General features: G+C 51.1%; 1 protein-coding gene across 2 annotated transcripts in view; it reads left to right on the top strand.

The window, feature by feature from the left end:
- Positions 1-20,454, top strand: part of LOC144101975 (uncharacterized) — a 143,086-nt gene that overhangs the window by 61,566 nt on the left and 61,066 nt on the right. The gene's annotated exons all lie outside the window — the stretch shown is intronic.

The following is a 20,454-nucleotide window of genomic DNA, read 5'->3' on the forward strand; positions in this document are numbered from 1 at the left end:
CCAACTTGGGCTGATCCGGCGAGCACAGCTGGCAGCGGCATCCAGCGGAGCCCTGGACTAGGGGCGGACGACCATTGCTAAGAAGACGGACGACACACCTGACGCCGCCAAATTGCTCACCTACTCTATAGAGCTCAATAAACGTTTTCCTTCCTTCCTTTGACCATAAGTGAGCTGGGACCCTGCTCAGTACTTATCCCCTTTATCCACCCGACGTACTCGGCGTCATCGCATTCACGAACACCGTATTGTGCGAAAAGTGACTGTTTTAAGTATTCGTTTTTTCCGCGGACAGTATATACGATTGGAATGATATTACGGCACTGTTTTGGTTTAACTAACACTTGTCAATTTTTTTCTTGTGCATATTTCTCTTGATTGTGCTTCACGCGTCTTTGTGAAATATACGTTTATGTGTGTTTATGGGGGTTTAATGTCCCAAAGCGACTCAGGATATGAGGAACGCCGTAGTGAAGGGCTCCGGAAATTACGACCATCTGGGGTGCTCTTTAACGTGCACTGACATCGCACAGTACACGGGCCTCTGGAATTTTGCCTCCATCGAAAATGGATCGCCGCGGCCTGGATCGAACCCGCGGCTTTCGGGTCAGCAGACGAGCGCCATAAGGGCTGAGCCATCGCGGCGGCCTCTTTCTGGAATATACTCTGATCAATGCATGCCTGTCCTGCTTCGACCCTGACAAGGGCCTGCAGTATGTATTAAATAAACAAATAAAGATATAAATAAAAGTACAAACGGCAGTTTTCCTATGCGCGTGACATGACGGCCATATATGGTATACAGACTTCGTATAGCGTGTCCTCAAATGGAAGTCAGGGTTGCGTCTTTCGACAGATACAGCTTTAGCTCCACGAATATAGGGTTGCGCCGCCAGTGCTTCGCTGTTTCGTCTGAATATTCGTTTCGTACGCATATCCGCGCAAGTAGCTAATACTATTCGATTGGGTTCTTTCACTATTCGGTTCGATTCGTTTTCGAACTACGATATTCGTATTGAATTCGGTCACGAAAAAATGCTATCAGCACACCCCTACAGCATTTTTCTTTTTTTAGCAGTGCGGGTGGTGGATCGGTCTGTGAGTGGAAAGTAATGGACCGGGCTCTTGGTCGCACCGTGCCAGCGATGTAAAACAGCGCCACAAAAAGTCCAGCTATTTATACGTGATACCCATAATAGTGATGTATAATGATGGTGTATAATGATGTATTCTCTCACTAGTTGAGCAGTGTGTGGTGACAAGGCCCCCGTCAGGCATCTGCCGTTTGCCTTGTCATCCAAGAGCGAATTCTGTTTGAAATAATGTTTCATATCGGTAATAATTGAACAAGGAAATTAAGAAGCTCATTTGTGCTACTTAATGAACTCAAGGAGGGACCGGGTACAATTCCGGTGGCATCCGTCGTACTGTAACTCGCTCGTTCTTCAATCAGAAATAAAATCAAATGGCTTTGAGCGAATCGAATGGAGCAGTAACCGCGTCTCACTTCCCGGTGGACACCTCAACCGCGCCAAGAGGGAAGGGAGCAAGGTACCAGAAAGGTTGTGATTCCGCGCATGCACGCGTGCAATCCGTGGGGTGTGTGGGAGCCCGTCCCATTCACTTCCCTTATCCGCGTCCGGTGGCTTTCAGAGCGCTAGCTCTACTGGTCGCGTTTCGAGCCTCCGAGTTACGCCGGCTCCACGCATAGACTCCAAGATGGCGCCCTCCAAGTGGGTGCCATATGGTAACCGAGGCGGTTGCATAATAAAGTAAAACAATCACGGGAGGCAGCGTGATTATACGCGCGCCGCAGAATGCTCCTCATATAGCTAGACCTGGAAATTGCTCGAGCTCAAATTTCGCACATAAATGGCATTTGGTCGGCAGAATTGCTTTATGACCCATTTGTTTGCGCACTTGCCTGAATCAGTCGGGTACTCGCATCGTGTGCGGAGAGGACGAAACGAAACAGGCCGTTTGCTCAGCGATTGCACCGGTGGCGCCATCTCCTTTGCCGGCCGTGGAGATTCGACAAATGAGGTGGGGGAGTGTTCTGCGGAAGGTTTGACGATCCTGCACCACGAAAGTCTTCAAACTTTGTGCACTTTTGGCCAAACTAAGCTTTCTTGCGATGATGGATAAAGCAGTTGCAAAAGACCCCGCAAAACACCCCGTCCTTCGCCTAACTTCCACGGTCGACCAACGAGATGGCGCCACGGGTGCAATCGCTGAGAGAGCGCCCTGTTTCGTTTCGTCTTCGGCGCAGACGATGCCAATATCCGATTTCTTCGTATTGATTCACGCAAGTACCCCAAAGAAAGAAATGTGGTATAACACAATTCTGCCGACCAAATGCCATTTCTGCGCGAAATTTGAGCTCGAGCAATTCACTGGTTTAGCTGTGAGGAGCACTTTGTGGTGCGCGTTTATTTGCGCAATAGTCTGTATATATCCCTGTCAGGCGTTAATGTCTGAGCAGACATTCGTGTAAAATTTGTGGGCCAACCGTTTGCCGCAGAATGTTCCGGATAGTGTCATACGATTCAGAGTTTCATGCAGCATAAGCTTACTGGTTAAGTTAGAGCCTAGCTCGCGGCAGGGATTCGAACCGGCGACCTATGTACCCCCAATTCCACGTCTTTACGAGTCTTCATATGAACACTGCGGCTTAACCGTTGACGCAGAGTGTTCGGGGTGGTGGGGTACTGTTTCGCGTTTACTGGTTAGGTTAATGGTTAGTTAGAGACTTACTGGTTATAGTTCGCGGCAGGGACTCGAACCGTCGACCTATCTTAGGTGTGTTAACGCTCGATATTCGATCGCTGCCTCAGCGTCGGCTCATTTTTTTTTTAACGACCCGCGCCATTCTTTTGCCTCTGCCCCCTGTGTCTATGAAGTTTTCACCACCACCTTCCACGACTCCGCCGCGTTTTATTTGCGATCCGTTCCGTCATTCGTAGTCGCTAGGGCACGTCGAATCTCTTTCTTTTTTTATGCTCTGTTCTTCTTCCGGACGGAGGGGGCGCGGCGGTGATTGAGGAAGCGCAGCTCCGGAAGTAAGCGGATTCCGAACGCTCCGCCGAGAGGAACGACGCGCCGCCGGCAGCGCTTGCGTAAATCACCCGGCGACAGGAATTTCGTAGGTGCATCATCCGCTCATTTGCAAGTTGGCGGCCGCCGCCGCGGTCGGCAGAGGTGGAGGAAATGTCCGCCCAGAGAACGAATGAGATAGAGAAGGGTAAAAGGCATAGATAAAGAAAGCGCCGATGCTGGAGGCGTCGAAGGCCGACGTGGTGTCGGTTAACGCCCAACTTCTGTGGCGCATGCGGCGGCGGTTATCTGCAGCTCAGTTTCCCGCCCGTCCGATACCTGCCGGCCTGCCGATTTAAACGACGAAAGGGGAAGCACTGCGGGTGCTCGTTCCAAGTGTAGGTTTCTGTGCTGCTATCCACCATAGACCCGCCGCGGTGGCTCAGTGGCGTTCTGTAGCTGCTCATGTCAAGGTCGCCGGATCGAATCCTGGCCTCGGGGCCCGCAATTCGGTGCAGGCGAAATGCGAAAACACCCGCGTGCTGTACGATGTAATAAAATAAAATGAAAATTGATATTTGGGGAAAGGAAATGGCACAGTAACTGTCTCACTTTTCTCGGCGGACACCGGAAGCGCGTCGTAAGGGAAGGTATAAAGGAGGGAGTGAAAGAAGAAAGGAAGAGAGAGGGGCCGCAGTGGAGGGCTCCCGAATAATTTCAACCACCTGGGAATCTCATCGTGCGCTGACATCGCACAGCACGTTAACGCCGTGGCAATGAGTAGAGAGTTTTAGTTTCACGTACGTAGAGGCTTCACGTACGTAGAGCTCTTACGGGTGACCAGTGCGCATGCGCAGAATGCAAAGGGTAGGCGCGAGTCTCACGTACGTACGTGAGATTCGGATGTTTACGTTGCGGTCTTTGCGTTGCTTGCGTACGTAGCGTTGACAAACATGGCGGCACCCTGCCCGCCGCTTCACGGCGATAACAGCTTCGTCGCTAATCCCTCGAGGCGATGTGGTGTTCTAAACTGCTGTATTCGCCTTCGATTTGCCCATTCTTACCCTCGCATAAGGTTTCAAGCGACAAATAGCTTTTGTTTTTCAGACAGAAGGGCGATTTTTCAGCTGCTAAGCCTGACGAAGTAGCGTTGGTCGTCGTCATAGCAACGGTCTCGCTATGAATGACTTCGCTTAATGACTTGTCTTGGATGATTTTGGCTACAACCAGTGTCTGTGTTTCTTAGTAGATGGCGCTAGGCGTAACTTGCGGCGTGTTTCGCGTACGTGTAACTATAAGGGTTTCAAACCACCTGCGTGCAGGCTACGTAGACTTCTCACGTTTGCGTACGTGAACCCTCTACGTACGTGAAACTAAAACTCTCTAGTGTTGGAAGGAACAGCCTACCCGCCGCGCTGGCTCAATCGTTAGGGCGCTCGGCTACTGATCCGGAGTTCCCGGGTGTGAACCCGACCGCGGCGGCTGCGTTTTTATGAAGGCAAAACGCTAAGGCGCCCGTTTGCTGTGCGATGTCAGTGCACGTTAAAGATCCCCAGGTGGTTGAAATTATTCCGGAGCCCTCCACTGCGGCCCCTGTATCTTCCTTTCTTCTTTCACTCCCTCCTTTATCCCTTCCCTTACGGCGCGGTTCAACGATATATGAGACAGATACTGCGCCATTTACTTTCCCCAAAAAACAATTATTATTATTATTAAGGAACGGCCTTATACAGCGCTGCTACACTCAATACACACACAATGTGGGGATGCCTCACGCGCCACAGTATACGTTCAACTGAACTTGCACTTCATAGTTACCTCTGGCGACACCTGGCTCGACCTTCTTCCAGCAGAGCATTCCCCGTGGCCTCATCTTGCTGCCGCGCGTCATCCAGCGCTTCCACGGCCTGGTGTATTGGGAGCGAACCGCTTGTATTGATCCCTCTATTGGGGATCAATATTGAGGTTCGCTATCGTTCTCTGATCCCCCTATTGATCGCAACCTCACTGCTGGAAAGGAGTGCCGGACGAATTTTCAGGAGCAATAATAGAAGCAGCTAGACTATAGAATAATAATAATAATAATAATAATAATAATAATAATAATAATAATAATAATAATAATAATAATAATAATAATAATAATAATAGCCTTATTACACGCACTGCAGGGCAAAGGCCTCTCCATGTCTCTCCAATTAACCCTGTCTTTTGCCAGCGTCATCCACCCTTTCCTGCAAACTTCTTAATCTCATCTGCCAATCTAACTTCCTGCCGCCCCCTGCTACGCTTGCCTTCTCTTGGAATCCACTCTGTTACCCTTAAGGACCAGCGGTTATCTTGCCTTTGCATTACGTGCCCTGCCCAAGCCCACTTCTTCCTCTTGATTTCAACTAGGATGTCATTAACCCGCGTTTGTTCCCTCACCCACTCTGCCCGCGTCCGGTCTCTTAACGTTATAGACTATAGAATAAAATTCTCTCGTTTTCGGCGGTAAACATCGAACGGATCAGTGGGACATTTTCCTAGAAACTCTTCGCTGCGGATACTGCAGGTCACACGAAATGCACGATGGCGCAGCCTTCCTGCAGTCGCCGCCGGCAAGAACAATGAACTGTGAACAACTACTGCACTCGATTTGCCTCTCACCAACCTGTCGCCTTTCTTTCACAAGTGATCCTGGCCCAGTATGCGTGAGTTTCAGGACCAGCTGCGTCGGTGTCTTATATATATATATATATATATATATATATATATATATATATATATATATATATATATATATATATATATATATATATATATATATATTGTTAAGCACATTTCTGCAGGGGCAGTATCTGCGAAAGCGTGTTTCCCTCGGACGTGCCATAGGCTTCCGGGCCCGTTTTTTTTTTTTCAGCAGCCGACCACGCGGGCAGAAATTCGCCGAGGATGACCGATGAGCGCGCAGAACTGCGCTGGCACATCGCCAGCTCACGCGATGACCCGCGTTTCTATGTTTCTTCCTCACGGTCCCTTTCGACTAATGTCTTTCGAGCAGCACTCAGCAGCCCGGGGGAAATCTGTTTCGAGCTGTCTCTTTTGTGCGTGGCGGTTCTTTGGCTGCCCGTATTAAAAACAAAGTGGTCGCATCTTCTTTCGCCCATCGCTTCCCTCACGTTGGCGCGGTTCGGGTATCCGCCCAGGAGTGATACTGTTCGTGCACCATTTCCTTTCTTCTAAACAGATTCTCGTCTTATTTCTTTTTTTCGGCGGCACGCGAGCACTAAGATTATGGGCGTATCCATCTCGCCATGGAATGCGTAACTGAAAATACAAAAATAGCCGAAGAGTCCGCGCGCGCTTCCTCGTGGAACGCCGCGGAGCTCCGAGTTCTCAATTTCGCGATGGCCAACGGGCCACGTCCCGGGGGAATTCATTCCGGACCCTCATTTCCTCCCTTCTTTCCCGACGCGCCCTTTTCGTTCGAGATAGGGGCAGCCGCTGAAAGGGTGGGGGATGACGTTGCAAAGTTCGCCTGTCTCGCTCTGTTCTGTTGGCCGCGTTCCGCCCCTTTTGCTGCCGGCGCATTGAATTAGTCGCGAATCCTAAAGAAAGAAAAAAGAAACCGCCGACGAATGCGCGAGGGTTAGCGGCAGCCCCCGCTTCCCGTCTTTCTTGAGGGTGAGGAGAATGAATCCTTCTCCCTTCCTGCGGGCCCTCGGCTTGCGAATAGAGGCGGCGCCTTTCTTGGGAGATCAATAGCGCGGCCGCCTTTTGTTCCCTCGGCTGGCGCGATTAGGGATGTGCCCGCTGATCGTGCGCGGAGAACGGCGTCCCATTAGTTCGTCCGTGTACCAGGGAAATGCGCGTTTGTTTCTGGGGCGCAGGGAAGATGCGGCAGCGGCTGCCTAGCTTTTCTCAGAGGAGTCGTCCCGTGCTGAGTGAAAGCTGCCATGCGCGGTCGTTAAGGCGTCAAGCATTAACGCTCACGCAGTGGTGCTTGTTTTATTTTTTTTCTCTCGAGGACTGACATTATGCATAAGCTGCGAGGTGGCCGACAGTGCTTGCGAGCATCCGGAGCTGCGTGTCTGCACCTGCTGCAGCCATCGACGGCATTGACGTGGTGGCGACGTCGTGAGCTGCCTACGCCAGCTGCTGGCATCGTTTAATGCGCATGTACAGAAGCAAACTGATCATTAGGATATCGCGAGAATGGACGACCGACGGCAGAGGGGACGAGGTTGAACCTACGCAGTAGGTCCCGCGTGCCGAACTGTATAGGCGCAGCGCAAAATTGATCTCTAATTTCGCAACGCACGCGCAAGTTCGGGGACTATGCCGGGTACTAAAGAGTGCTCTTCGCTGCGAAGCTTGTGGGTCGGCGTATTTGTGAAAACCGCGTACTAGCGCGACGATCCTGTCCAGCCGCTCTTTAGTGTACACGCTGTACTGGCAGTTCGTGTCGCTCGCAATGACTGGGGCGAAACTTCATCCAGCGGGTACTTGGCTGACCTATAGCTATTTCGCTTACCCGGAGGGGGAGTGGTTCTTGTTGCTCGTGGCACTGTCCGAAGTATGTTCCAGCCTCCCTTTAAAGGGACACTGCATACAGCTTCAAGTTGGCCTGCATGGCCGCGGTTTAATAGGCAATGCACTACTTTGGGTGGTGTTACGATTCCCCAAGGCAGCAGACTCCAAGGACACCGCAGGCAGGCGCCTTCTCAGCGGCCTCAGCTGCACGGGGAAAGAAGGGAGAGGGAAAGATAATAAACGCTCCCCCGCCTTTCAAGGAGAGGGGCCAGTCTGACTCCCGCCAGCAACGTATACTGTCGGTTTACGGGGCGCTCTTCCCGCGCCCTCCTTATAGGGCACGTCGGTGACCCCTTTCGGCGTTCGCTTCTAAGCTCACCCCCTTACAATACTATAACAGGTGGAAACGGAGCTCGTCGCGGATCTCTGAAGCTGGGCTCCACTGTGTAACATTGGCTACCCAACGGTGATCACGGAGTCCATTCTCACCTTTTGCTCCCTTTTTTTAGACCCTGCTTTGGTGAGCAGTAAACACGTCTTTTGGTGCTGTACAAACATTAACATAGCCATAAACAGCCCAACAATAGATTCCGACTCTCATGAAAATGTTCTATAGACTTTCTGTTGGCTTCGTATAGATTAGCATATTTGAAAAGCGCGAAGAAACTAGGATTGTAAGCAAGAAACAAGCACACACACGAAGCGCTGACTATCAGCTGTTTCCTCTTGGTCCTCGTTTATACTCGCGGTGTTCAGATATGCTGAACGTTCACCCACTTGCCCAGTTTTCGGTTCTACTGAAATTCCTATACATGTTTCCTTTTGTCTATTCAGTGACTCTAGGCAAAAGTCCACTAAAAGTGTAGGGCCATAACGAAGGCTGTCTATAGGATTTGCATTGTCTGTGGACTAGCTTATGGAATTTGTCTATAGAAATGCTATAGGCGGTCTTGATAGATGTGTACGGACAGTCTACAGACAGTCCAGAAACTCTTGCAAGGGTCACCTGAGAGCAGCAATTCGATGCAGCTGTCCTCCGTATTGCAGAGACACGCAGCAGTCCCTAGCTGGAGGCATTATTGAGTGACGCTCCAAATGGTCACCGGACCCGTTTCCGGGTGACTGCCCAAAAGTGAACGCTTGTCGGCGCACGCTGTTGCCGGATGCGGCCGTTGCCTGTCTCGGAGGAGGCCGCGTCGAATGGTGGTCTCCGACCAGTGCCAGTTTAGGGACCAACCCACGGGGCGCACCGTTTCCTGGTTGCATGGGAGCCAATAGCACTTGGTATACGCTGGAGTCGGTAATTGTAGTGTGAAAAGGCACTCTTGCCTGCTACCGCGCCAAGTCCGCATGTGGACGGGAAGCCTCCGAGGTATTGGTCACGAAAAGGAAATGAGCGGTCGCCTCAAACCCGCTTTGAGCTAAACGGGGCGGTAGTGGCAGGGATGATGATGATCGAGTTTGGGCCCTCTAAGTGTCTCAGGTCCACCGCACAGCCCTCACATTACGCGAATGTGTCCAGGACACGCAGGGCCATGGCACTGGCACCCCGGTTCACACAGCGAAGTTGGGTGTCCGGGTCCTGCGACGCAACGAGGGCCCCCCATGTTCCGATGGCGGGCTGTCCCTGCGGGGGAGGACCGGCAGGGCAGCCGAAGAGGAAGTGGTCCAGGGTGGCGTCCGGTCCTCCGCAGAGAGCGCACTCTGGGGAAACGGGGCGAAAGTAGGGTAGAAGCTGAGGGCTGGGAAGATTGGGGTCTGGAGTCGCCTCCAGAGGTTTTTTTTTAAAAGTGGGATGGAGAGATGTGCGCTGCATGCGTTGACGTTCACGACGCTGTGGCAGAAGAGCGCCAATGGAGCAATAGCCGCCGCCGACGTTCATATCGGCATTCGCGTTGACGACGTTGTAGAATCCGTTTTTTTTTTTTGTAGCGATAGCTATATTACGGTAGCATTTGGAGCCTTCAGCGTGGATGCACCGAAACCCTGTGGCTGCGCCGCCACCCCGTAGCTGAGCCGCCACCCTGTCACGTGGTTGGTCACGTGGTGCGGAGCAGCTGCCGGCGTCGTGGCTGATCACGTGTTGGTCACGTGACCAAGTTCCACTCGGCCAGCTGTAGCTATCGCGTCACTCCAGGTTTAACCAGAGCTAAACCACCGCCAATTTATTTTTAGGAAGGGAGTGGCGCATAACTTGCCCCCTCGGTCAGTGGACTCCTCAGTCGCGCTTTAATCTAAGTGGCGGTGGCGTCCACCTAAAAAACAAATAAACAGCGCTTTCGGACAATATTTTGCATATAGCAGTGCTAAACCGCCAGCCATTGTTTTTATTTTTCTCTATGTCGCCCTTACAGTACTTCCCCCGTGCAGATGTAAAGGGTCGTTCGCTATGCTTGCCTGGTCTCGACGAGTTTGTTGAGAGGCTCGCCATTTTCACTGCGTCATTAGTGGCCGCTTGCGACAGAAATAATGCACGTCATCACTGACCAGCCCTCTTGCCCAACAGGAAGGGAGTAGGCGTTTACGAGCGGATCGTAAACGTGTTCGGTAGAAGTCTGCGCGCGTTTCTCAGCGTTCTGGCTTGCGAAACACCCATGGAGCGCCGGGCACACACGCGCCGCCCGCACTGCATTGAATGTGCCTGGTTGCTTCCCGCATGCTGGCGATGCTCAGAGGGGACACAGATATGGCGCAGTATCTGTCTCAGATATATCGGTGGACACCCGAACGGCGTCGTAAGCGAAGGGATAAACGAGGGACTGAAAGAAAGAAAGAAAGAAAGAAAGAAAGAAAGAAAGAAAGAAAGAAAGAAAGAAAGAAAGAAAGAAAGAAAGAAAGAAAAAGAAATAGGTGCCGTAGTGGAGGGCTCCGGTATAATTTAGACGACCTGGTGATCTTTGACGTGCACTGACATCGCACAGCCCACGGGCGCCTTTTGCGTTTCGCCTCCACCGAAACGCAGTTCGAACCCTTGACCTCCGGCTCAGTAAGCGAGCGCCCTAACCACTGAGCCACCGCGGCGGGTTATAGCAACAGCGCTGGGTTTATAAGCCTCCTGCGTCGCCCAGGAGGCGCCGTTAATATATAGAGATATTATGGCCATTCCCCTTGAATCCGTGTAGTGGCGAGTGCCACCTTGCCTAGTAACTAAGAGTGGCTGCTTATTTTTTTAGTTTTAGCCAGTTTCTCACTTTAACTTCTGACTTCTTTGTCATGCTCCCATTCTATAATCTGTTTTATTTGTTATAAGATAGACTACTTTCTTTCCTGTGAAGTTTTGTCCCATTCTTGCATTCTGATTTTTACGCGACCAGTTCGTCGTCCCCCGAAAACGGTGCTGTAAGCGTCGTCTGTGCTTGTGCTGGCTATAGTACAGACTTGCTTCCTGCGATCGTTATGTACCACGATTTTTTTTTTTTTTGGCTACGGTACGAATTGCAGCGCATTTAATGGCCAGAAACCGTTTTCAGGTTTTTCCCGCCGTGAAAAGAGGAGATATCATCCGAGGCTATTACCCCCCTTGACAAAAGTAAGCGAGCGGCAAGTTTTTGCTTCTCAACCGTATAACAGAGCCGTTACGGCAACCCTAAAGACCGAAAGGTGTCAAAACTTGAGGACAAGGGTCCCCCCCTTGCTGTACGCAGATTCAGAGCTTCAGGACTGCCACAAGTGCTTCGCTACGCGGCTAAGAAAGAAACCACCGTTGTCCGGTTACTTTTGGCAGAGACGGTACATAGTACACAATGTTCAAGAAACTGGAAACGAAGCCTCATCTCGGTGCTAGTCGCAAGTAAGACGAAATGATACCTTTATGTACAGGAAATCTTTATGCGGGACTATGGCTGTGTGAGATAGAACGTCTTTAATGAAAAGCTGAGAGCTATAGCTTTGTTGAGGCGTGTGAACACCGGGAAATGTTCGCAATAACAACACTGCTACGGAGATATGAAGCGAAAATAACTGTAGTCTTATATAAGTCGACAAGGAAGCGGCAAGTACTCCTCAAAGCTTCAGACTGTGCTGTACTATACTTTGAGGCGCAGCAGTCCTGCAGTTCTGCGTGACACTTTACGCTGAGAGTGCTCTCTGGCCTCCGTTCTGGTCAAGCCTGCACCGGCTCTTTCTTTGTGAATGTGCAGCTCAACGGTCGGTCACGCTTGGGCTGTCCGGAAACATGCAGTCAAGTTGTGCCCTTAGGAAATGAATAATGGTTTATTTTTTTTAAGCGAAATTTATTGCCCCACGGCATCAGTGATGGGTGAAGGTGTGATGAATGATGTAGTAGAGATTAAACGAATGGAAAAAGGTTAGCTGATTTGATGAAGTCCAGTAGAGAACGATGGTGCGGTCCCTGCGTCCAGGCAATGTATGAAGCAGGGTTGCTTGGTGAAAGACCTGCTACCACCAGGTGCCGGATCCTTGTAGGCTTGAGAGCTGGGCAGTCCCACAGTAAGTGATGAATGTCGGCCTCAGTGTCTTCGTGTTTACATATCGGACACCCTGGCCGAGGAAACAATTCTCGGTACTGAGGCCATAATGGTTTATACTAAGCGTACCTTCGCCGGTATATACAGCATCGTTCGAATCACGGCGCTTGGGTGCCTGTCGGTGGAATGTCGTGTTTCAAGCGAAAGCTGCTGCTCTGCAGTTGTCTTGCGGTGAACATTATCCCCTACGGAGCTTTCTCTATTGGCGAAGTGGTGAACCTGGCACCGAATTCGGCTCTTGGGCATTCTTCTGCGTGCGCTGACGGCTCAAGCGCGCTGCTGTGCTGACGCATTTTGTGCCGTTCGAAATGCTAAACAGTCGTGTCTCGTTAATACGACCACCGTTATGTGGAGGACTCGAACTACGAAGAATTTTTCTGGGTACCAAAATTTTTCAGTGCAGTTACTCCTCGTTAGTATGGAAACTCGCCGTACGGACAATGGACGGGGTGAAAATGCACAGTGCCCATTAGTGGCCATGTATTTTTGTCTCGTTAATACGGACGGTAATGACAAAAAATGTACTGCCCCAACTAGGTGTTTCAGTTTCTGCATTTCAAGCGCATGTGCACCACAGGGATGTGGCAATGACTGCTTGATGGCCTTGCTTTTGTTATTTCGTGCTTTTGGAATGCAAAGTTCTCTGGTTGACACACCTCACAATTTTTGATGTTGCATGAATGGCAGTAATGAAAACTCCCTGTGCAGCTTGTGCCACGTAGAAAGCAGCAACGGTCAGCCTGCTGACGTGCAGTGGCGAGCGGTTCGTGAGATGTGAACAGTCGTAGTCTTTCATCCATGAGACGCCATCAAGCATATACCAAATACCACTAGGCGCGTCAAGCTGAACCACTTCATTTAAAGCACAACGGCGACCAATATAATCGGCGTGTAGCTCCCAAAATTAAGTCCAACTCCAATTTCGCTGGCCAACAGTATGAGCTGAAGCAGACCTAACAGTAGGATGTTTTTTTTTTTCCTTCGCGATTCGTCATTACGGACAACTCGCTTAATGGACAGTATTGTTCGGGAACCAAAGTTTCCATACTAACGAGGCGCGACTGTAGATGCATGCTTTCGTGGCTTCAGGGTACCGAAACGGTAATACGCAAGTTTGTCTTTTGCTGCTTCGGCTTCGCAGTGAATTAACGCTTGCAGTGAGATAACGAAAGTATTGAAGGAACTGTGTTTTGCTACGCATGCCTTACTTTTTGCTGCTTGTCGCGGCGCAGGTTTTAATTTTCGCAACTGCTGAATAGGGTGGCCTTATATTAAACTTGTCTCATGGCTTCCAGATGAACGCGCCTTGGAAGTTGGCTCCTCATTGTGCATTTCAGCTCGGAGCAGGGAGGGAAAGCCAGCCATATCGCGAAGGAAGTTCCTCTCAAGCAGTGCATTGTAATTGCCCGCTGATATTCAGGGCACCTGTCGTTCCGCGTCGCGCGGCTTTGAAGGAAGGCATTGCGATTGAGATCTCGTTCGTGGCAGCCTGTAATGATGCGGCAGCAGCGACGGCGAAGATGCTTCGAGACGAAGCGTTGCTCGGCCAGATCGAAGTCGCCGATTCCTTCGGCCAGCGACATTTCACCCTAAGGCAAGCGCAGCGGACTCGCGGCGATGTCTGTGATACGTTGCGAGTGTTATCGCGCACAGAGAAAGAGCGACACGACGCGCAAAGCCGGCGAGATACGCGTTGCAGCACAGGCAGTCTGCACTATACCCAGCCAAAGCAACGAGCACTCCAGCGCAGGTGGTCTGTTATAAATACTGACGTCGATAGCCGAAGATTCAGTTTGTTCCCTTCCTAATACGAGGGAAAGGGGCCTCAAACTAAAAGCTGCAAATCAGTGGCTTGAATGCGTGCGAGGCCCCACACGCTGGCATAGCAAATAGCACGTGGTCCGGCACGGGACAAATGAACACGTACACGGGATGAAACATCACTAAAGTACACCCAGCTAAGTGTATGACAAAATGACACAACGCTATTTTTTCACCTGCAATAGAGAGAAAAGAAAAAAAATGTCGATGTAGACATCTACGTATTTTTCATTACAAAATGCATTTTAAACTATTTGGGACGTAATGTGCGTACATTAGTATCCTATGCGTTGTATTTGTTTAAAATGGTTGGCATTAGAAAGTGCAGTGTCTGACATCCATACCTTGTCCTATTAGCGGAGACCGCCTATTGTTTTCTAGACCCTGTAAAAACAACTTTCTCTTTCAGTGTAAGCTAAACGTGCAGCGAAGCGCCGCCATAATTGAGCGCCACCACACAGAAATCCTCCTCGACAAAAAAAAAATAAGTAGTCCATTGTTAAAGCTTTTAAGCACGGTTCTTTTAAGCTCCGACATCATTCAGGACCGCCACACACAATTCCTCCCCCGTAACAAAAAAGCAGCAGTCTATATTTGAAGTTTTTGTTGAGAAGCTTTACATCGACGTTTTCTTTTTTTTTCCGTAGAGGAATTTTGTGTGGTTGGTGGTTCTGAATGTTGGTGGAGCTTCGCTGGAATGTTGGCGCAGCTTCGGTGGATACTTCAATGAGAATCCCAAGACGAAATTATGCATTCAAGAATTTTCATTCTTCGGGCTTGCCTGATATAGTCAGTCATTAAAAATTTTACTTTTACTGTTGTGGTCGGTCAACGGAGTAGTACAGGGCGCCGCGGACAGTGGCCCAGTGTTAACTGCTGTTTCTTCTTCTAAGGTTGTATGCTACTATAGGCAGGAACTTTGTAGAGCACGCGGAACGCTATCAGCGAGGCGTACGCCTCTCACCGTTTTAATGACGTCTCGCGTGTGGTGCGACCCAAGCACCTTGCGGTAGCAGTGACCACTATATATCGCAGGGGAACGACAGTAGCGGTTCCCGAGCATTGAAGGTTGCCTTTGGTGTATACACAATCGCATGTGCCACGCGTTTGTGGTTCGTTCTTTTAGGACATGCTCTCGTGGAAGGCACGGAAAGAAGAGAGCTGGGCTGGCCAGGGGTCCAACTTTGCGACCGCCTCCACTGCTTTTGTTCTGGCACTGTTGGGACACACGAATGAACAAAAAAGAATCAAGTGCACTAGTGCCTGCTGCATTGGAGAAATGCGCCATTGCATTGTTGCTGCTGTTGCGGTGATTGGGTGCTTCATTTCTACACTATCACGTGACTTTGAGTGACTTTGTCCCAACTTTTTAACTTCGTTGTCACGTGACTCTGTCGCAAGACTCTTAAGTCATCATTGTCAAGTGACAACTATGATGTGACCATTTGACAACGTCATCACTTTTTCGTTTTCACAGATCTCGTTAGTCACATGACACTTACATGACGTCATCACTTCTTTATGCAACGCATCGTTTGTCACATAACACTTCGTTATAACCAGTTCATTCATTTGCTTTACCACATGCCACTACGTGCCGCCGCGGTGGCTCAGTGGTTGTGGTGCTCGGCTGCTGACCCGAAAGACGCGGGCTCGACCCCGGCCGCGGCGGTCGAATTTCGAAGGAGGCGAAATTCTAGAGGCCCGTGCACTGTGCGATGTCAGTGCACGTTAAAGAACACCAAGTGGTCTATATTATTCCGGAGCCCTTCACTACGGCGTCCCTCATAGCCTGAGTCGCTTTGGGGCGTTAAACCATCCAAAACCATAAGCCTCGTTGGAAAGTTATATGTGCCCACAACGACGAACAGGGGACACTTTTCTGTCGAAGCCACTCGTGGCGTGCGTCAGCTGGCTGAGCTACGTCGAGAGCACCTGGGCAAGGAGCGTTATCAGTGAGGCAAAGGCGCGCCTCTGATCGCTCCGGATGTCGTCTCGTGTTTATCCAGGCCTAAGCCGGTGACTGCAGCAGAAAAGCGCCGCTGTGCTGTGCGACCTCAGTGCAAGTCAAAGAAACTGTGGTGGTCAAAACTAATCCGGAGCCGTGCACTGCAGCATCCTTCACTCAATATATGTCTCTTCTCTACGTTGAACCTCGCATATCACAATAAGTTTAGTCTTTAGGTGCACAATGAAGCAATTCGACGGGTCTACCGAGAACAGCAGGGTAGTCTTGGTTGTTTACCTCTGTTTGAAATGGCGCTTAAATGGCGGTTTACCGGTATCCCTCAAGAGAAAAGTGTACAATAGCTGTATCTTACCGGTACTCACCTTGGGGACAGAAACGTGGAGGCTAACGAAAGTGGTTCATCTCAAGTTAAGGACAAAGCAGTGAGCCATGGAAAGGAAAATGATAGGTGTAACGTTAAGAGACCGGAAGCGGGCAGAGTGGGTGAGGAACAATAGGCTTAGGGAAGGCATATATTACGAACGCAAGATAACCACTGGTACTTAAGGGTAACGGAGTGGATTCCAAAAAAAAGGCAAATGTAGCACAGGGCAGTAGAAGGTTACGTGGGCCTGATGAGAGAAAGAGAGATTTTAATGAAACAGGAGTGGTCTGCCTGGTTGTCGGCCTGGCATGCTACTGAGGGTGAAAGAACAGATTAGAGAAGAGGATGGGGAAGAAAAAGGAAAAGGGAAAAAGGAAGGGTGAATGGTGAAATCAAGCACACTCATTCATTCATCATCACACACACAGATTATTGTCAGACAATGCCCACCAAGCCCGTGTCTCTTATAAACACTAAAAATGCTTTTGTCCCGCGCACACCCGAAGCCGCGTCCCTCCAAGGTCCAAGGAGATGCTCCAGATGCACGGGGCCGTCCTGTCGGAGTCCTAAAGCACTTAAGAGTGCCTTGCGATGGTCGTTGAAGAGTTGGCAGCGGGAGATCAAGTGTGTAAGATCTTCGGGCACACCACGTGTGGGGCGCAGAGGGCTACTCGATGCACTAATTTTATGCAGATGTTACATTTTATGTGGGCAGATGAGATTACGAAGTTTTCTGGGATACGGCGGGCGCAGCTGGCAAATGACATGGTTAAGCGGAGAGACCTGGGAGAGGCCTTTGCCCTGCAGTGAGCGCATAGTCAGGCTGAGGATCATGATGAAATGGCGCATACCCACAGCATGGCTGGGCCACGGCAGTCTTTGTGGACGCCTGTCGTCGATGTTCGCCTCTTCTGGAATGGCACATACCCGCGAGGGTCGATTGACCACGGTTCGACGCGGAAGAAAATGATTGAACTGACTGCAGGGTAAAGTGCGGATACAAGTGAACGAGCGTGAAATGAAAGAGATAACTGAAACAAAAAGGCAACGGAATTGAATGAGAATAACAAAACACGGACACGCACAAAAGCGAGACAAAAATTTGGAACAGTTCTGAGCGTAGTTAACCTGCCGGTTGCAGTAATAAGCTCGTGGAGATACTCACACAAATGGCACTCGATGCATAACCCCCGGCGCTCGCACCGGGGGAGGATGTGCCTGTCGCGTGGCCGCGTGATCGACGTCTTTCTCGAACGTGCTCCGCTGCTGCCGCGAGGTTCGTCTCCGTCCGAGTGTGTGGCGGTTGTCCTGCCGCGGGTCAGCTCTCCCTGTGCTGCTGGGTGGCCTGCAGCGGACTGCGTTCCATCTCCTCGGCGAACGTCGGCGGGCACCTCCCAAGGCGTTCGGGACCACTGCGGCTGTAAGCGCTTCGTGCTCGACGCACTGCATGCTTTGGGTACCGAGTACGCTGGCAGGTCGCCCCGTGGCTACGGCTCTGAGCTCTTTACGGGGACAGCAGCTCTTCTCCGTTGCGGTTATAAACGCCATATCGAACGACGCTCGTTAGGCCTGTGGACAGTTAGACCGCTCTCCTGGCAGCAGTGATCGTGTGTGGGTCTGTTAGTGGACGCGTGACGCAGGTGGACTGGGCGGAGGGGGGGGGGGTAGGTGAACTCGGAGTCACGTGACGCAGGTGAGCTCGGCGCTACGCATGTCAAGCCCCGTGGGAAGCCGGACATTTCGCGAGTTAGGGCTGTCGCGCTGCCATTCGCAGTCCTACCCTAACCTCGACCTTGTAGAAACAACCGGAGTGCTCGGGCTCGTGTTTTTTATGTAGTATTTCAATCTGCGATTCGGAGCAGCTGTCCGTACCTGAGAACGAGCACAATATATCCGTCGCCGTCCAATCGGAACTCAGTACCTGAATTAAATCGCCCAATGAAACACGTCTTCGGCTTCACGGAGCATGAAAAGTTGCTCCAGATCGCCAATTGGATCGCGCCGTTAGTCTGCGAGATGTGCAAACAATGCAAGTAGCGCGAACGCAGAAGTGTGTTATTCCGCGCGTGGCACTCTGTCTGGGTTCGCGGCAGGCCGAAAACGTGGTAAGCAAAACGTGCTATCGAGAGCAAAAGTAGGAGACCCCCCTCCTAGTTCAGACCCGTGCCTCTGTGCGTAGGGGCGCCACCTGACCAAGCACTTCAGGTGTCGGGACCTGCGCGCAGGGCTCATCTCGACACCAGAAGTGCTTTGTCAGGTGGCGCCGCCACAAAGGGTGGCACAGGTCAGAACTTGAAGCGGGGTCTCCTACTTTTGCCTTCGATGGTGCATTGGAAATCATCATACTGGCGCATTCACACTGGACATAGCAGTTCAGATGAGACAAGAGGAAAGATTCTTTACTTAGTCCGAATAGCTAAGCCAGTTGATGGTCGACCTTATGAAGCATTGCACCAGCGTAAAAGAACGAATACGCAGAGGAAGCAGACAGGACAGCTGCTGGACGTCAACTCCTACCGACCCACATCACTCTTACGTGTCTCTTCCTGAAGGGAAGCGCAGCATGGGTGGGTAGCTGGCGAGAGCGTATCCCCATAAGACGGTTTCTCCCCGCGTCGCGTCGTCCGAGCTGCCGCCATTACGAGCTGTAGAGAGGACTGCTCACCTGGGTGAACATACCAGTAGATGGCAAAAATGTAAGCCCAGCCGCCACGCGGGTCTTCGAGGTTTGCAGCGAGAAGAGTCCTATTGGTATGGCTGAATGCGCGTTTCACACTCGAAGATGATAGCCACGCCACTTACGGGACCTTTCGTGCAACGCCGCCTGGTTTCCCGAGAGGGTTTTCGGAGCACAACGCCGTTTCTGGTTCGCTGTGACGTGGCGCACGCGGTGCGGTCGTTTCGTTCGGAACACACCGAAACTAGCCCGGTCACGGCCCATCAGCCTTTTCTTTCTTTCGTCCTCGCTTCTCTCTCTCTCTGCATTGTGCGCGAAGAGGCGCACTTCGCTATCCAGATGCACGCAGTGCTAAAAACCTGCTTTGACGCGAGCGAGCAAAAAGAAAAATGATGACGGTTTCTCATTGTGGTCCCTTCTCCTCAGCAGGATGGGATCCGGGGCAGCTCCCTGTCGCTTCGTGCGTCTGACCCAGTTTTTTGTCCGCGTGTGCTTTTTCTCGCGACTGTTTTTGTTTTGCACTTGCGGCTTTTCTCTTTTGCTGGAGGAAATCGTCCGCTGCACCGTCGTCTGCATTGCCAATCTCGAGAGAGGCGCCCTGTTTCTGCCGCGCGCTGTCGGATGCTGACCGCTTTCCCCTCTCCCATTGTTGCTGCGGTTGACCATACGCTTCACCTGACCAGGGCCGTCAGCGGTTGTTTGATGTGCCTTACCCGCGGCTACGTTAGGACTGCTTGCTATCCTTAATGCGATAATATTCGAGTTACCGCCATGCCAAAAGCCCGCCGGTGCCACGAAATGCGCCGATTGGTCGAGAGAGGCCGCGTTACCTTCTGATGTCATAACATCCCCACTGCGCAGGTGGCAATGCAATTAATGACTCAGAGGCAACGCGCCCTCGTGACGTCAATACAACTTGTCCACCTGGTTGTGAGCAACCTAGATTGGGAATCGAAATCAAAAATCACAAAAAAATGTGCTATATGCAAATGTCGGCACCGTCACAGCTTAGCGGATTCCTGCTTCTGCAGCCAGCAATCCGAATATGGAGGTTGACGGGCCACCAATCGCAAAGAAATAGGCGCAGACACACGCATAAGTGGCAGCAGACGCTGCGACGAATGTGACCTATAGTGCTATCGCATTCCGCTCTTAAGGTACCCACAGTCGGTCTTCTACGTTCGCTGTCAGTGAGCTCCTTTTACGGTGCTAGTTTGCAGCCAGCAAAGACGCTGCCACCGAAGACACTATGACGCGGACTCGTCCCACTGCAGCGTCCCTTCTTGAATATTAAGGTTGCCCATTTTAGACGCTCTAGGTATCTCGGGAGATTCCCTTCAGTCCTTCACTGGCAGTATCGGTCTGTGCTTTGCAATAGGAACGTTAGTTCCCTGCTCCAGCGTACCGCTGGCAAGGGCTCCGAACAGCTATATCCGCAATTGGTCATTGATGTAAGCTTTTATGCGTAAATGTTCTGCTTTAAATTGTGCTTAGCTCACTCAGGTGTGCTTCTCAACATAAACCGAACCACGGCATCGTCGCCGTCATCAGCCTAAAACTAGGCCTCGGCTGGACAAAGGCCGCTCCG

The sequence above is a fragment of the Amblyomma americanum genome, chromosome 8, assembly GCF_052857255.1.
Source record: "Amblyomma americanum isolate KBUSLIRL-KWMA chromosome 8, ASM5285725v1, whole genome shotgun sequence".
NCBI lineage: Eukaryota > Metazoa > Arthropoda > Arachnida > Ixodida > Ixodidae > Amblyomma > Amblyomma americanum.